Source organism: Myotis lucifugus, unplaced genomic scaffold (assembly GCF_000147115.1).
Source record: "Myotis lucifugus unplaced genomic scaffold, Myoluc2.0 scaffold_60, whole genome shotgun sequence".
In the NCBI taxonomy this organism is placed as follows: domain Eukaryota; kingdom Metazoa; phylum Chordata; class Mammalia; order Chiroptera; family Vespertilionidae; genus Myotis; species Myotis lucifugus.
Genome location: NW_005871108.1, coordinates 4,164,041 through 4,166,419, shown reverse-complemented (window position 1 = coordinate 4,166,419; position 2,379 = coordinate 4,164,041). Strand labels below are relative to the sequence as shown.

Sequence of the window (2,379 nt, the reverse complement as noted above, 5' to 3'; positions counted from 1 at the left end):
CCAACCCCAAATGCCCACTAAGGTAATGGATGAATTTAATTGTGGTATATTAATTCATGAAATACTATATAACAATGAGAATAGAGAAAATAACATAATAACGTAAATGAATCTTACAAACCTAATATTAAGCAAAAGAAGTTACACATAAAGCATATACACATATGTGAAGCCCTCCAAACAGGCAAAACTTAATTATGGTGTTAGAAGTCAGGTTAGTGGTTACCCTTGGAAGGAAAGGGACTTAAAGAGGATATGATGGGGGCTCCGAGTGCTGGTAATGCCCTATTTTTATTATTTTTTATTTTATTTTATTACTATTGTTTATATACTTTTATTGATTTCATGGAGGAAAAGAGAGATAGAAACATCAATGATGAGAGAGAGTCATTGATCGGCTGCCTCCTGCACGCCCTGGGGATTGAGCCCCCAACCCGGGTTATGTGCCCTTGACCAGATTCGAACCTGAGACCCTTCAGTCCCAGGCCAACACTCTATCCACTGAGCCAAACCGGCTAGGGGTAATGCCCTATTTTTAGATCTAGGTTCAGTTTTTCAGGGTGTGTTCACATGGAAAAAATTCATTGAGCTGAAGACTTTTTCCCCAATAAAAACAAAAAATCTTTCAATAAAATTTTACTTAAGAGAAAACAAAAGTGAGTTCAGACCAGTCAGGAGCCCAGGGAAGAGGGAGATGAGGATTAAAAAACTTAAGCGATCAAGTGAGAAAGTCGGGTATCATAATGCACTTTCTCTCTCTGGCCCCACTCCTTCCCCAGCTATGGCAGATACTTTCAGTTGTCATTTTATCCACAAAGGCTAAGGGAGGCTAGTCTTTGTCTTCCTATTTGATATACAGGAAGGTGGCAGCCCTGAGGGGGTCAGCGACTAAATTAAAGCCTCACAGGCAGTTAGAGGTGGATGCAGGATCGAAAACTGGCCTCCTAATTCCTGCTTCTGAGTTTTGTTACCAGGGCCTGCTGCTCCTGTGAGTCAGGCCACCTGACCACAGGGCGGCTAGGCTCCAAGCAGTGAATGCTTTGCCTCTGTCTCCCTAATTTATAGTGATGCCAAAGATGGAGATGGCCTCCTAATTTACTTCACAGTTGAAATGAGAAAGCAGATACCTAGTCAGTCATCATATGTACACTTTCCTAGAAGCAAATGTCAAAGGGTGCAACTACAGGACATAAAGAGCCATTTTAAACGAACATCTCCGCCTTCTAAAAGCCCCATCACTGACTGTGTATTGAAAGAGGCCTGCTGGCCCTTGAGAGCAGACCTAACAAGGAAGAGGGAAACACATCATGCCTAGAATCCTGTCTGTAATGACTGTTTCTAAAGAAGTGAGTAGAGTCACACTTTTCATCCTTTCATCTTTTTGTTTTGTTTTGTTAATCCTCACCCGAGGGTATTTTTCCATTCATTTTTAGAGAGAGTGGAGGGGAAGAGAAAAGCATCGATGTGAGAGAGACACAGTAATTGGTTGCCTCCGGGTTAAGCCTGCAACCGAGGTATATGCTTTTGACTGGGAATCGAACCCGGAACCCTTCAGTCCTTGGGCCAACGCTCTATCCACTGAGCCAAACCTGCCAGAGCCCTTTCATCTTTTAAACAAGATTCAAATTGTGGTTTACAATGTTTTGAATCTAGTACTTTGTTTCAAGCTGAGTCTTCTTAAAAACACCTTAAGAAAAAAAAAAAAAGTAACGGTCTCAATTTGGGTTATACATTTCCTTATATCCTTGAATTTGCAGAGCTCCAAAGCAAGGCAATCTGGCATTTGGTTTCTGAGACCCACAGGTCTGTTTTTCAAAGCCTCAACCTGACAGGGACCGAAACTAAATACTTCAACCTGCAATTTACTTCTTTTGAGGTAAGGGTCGGTCTCCTTTCTACATCTGTCTGACAGGATGTTTAAGTGACCAAATCAAAAGTCTATAATGGCTCCCACCCCCATTCCTGGTATTTACCATTGCATAGGGCCTTCCTGCTGAGGGCTGTGCCCAAAAAGAAGCTACCAGTGTTAGTGCCCCGATCCTTAAGGAGATCCATGTTGTTTTACTAGTAGCAGAGGAGACACAGATCCACTCCCTTCCTTCAATGCGAGTCAGTTTTTAAAAAAATTTCACAGCAGTCTGACCACATGAACTATCTCATTCTCAGAGGCTCAGCTGGGAGATCTGTAAATTCATGCTTTCAGGATATAGTTGCATTAATCCCTAAGCTTGCTCTTCATATCGTCCCTTGTTGTCCGCTCATTGTAACATGGCTGCTCCCTCCATAAAGGTTCTTCTTTCCTCCACGTATCTCAACAGAGCTCTGCATTCTGGTACAGTGAAGGGTACAGACCTGCAGCCTTCTCTACAAGGCATGGGC

The 2,379-nt window shown here is 42.6% G+C and overlaps 1 protein-coding gene across 2 annotated transcripts in view; it reads right to left on the bottom strand.

Annotated features, from left to right (window-relative positions):
• ASIP (agouti signaling protein) overlaps positions 1-2,379 on the bottom strand; it is a 97,642-nt gene that overhangs the window by 47,056 nt on the left and 48,207 nt on the right. The gene's annotated exons all lie outside the window — the stretch shown is intronic.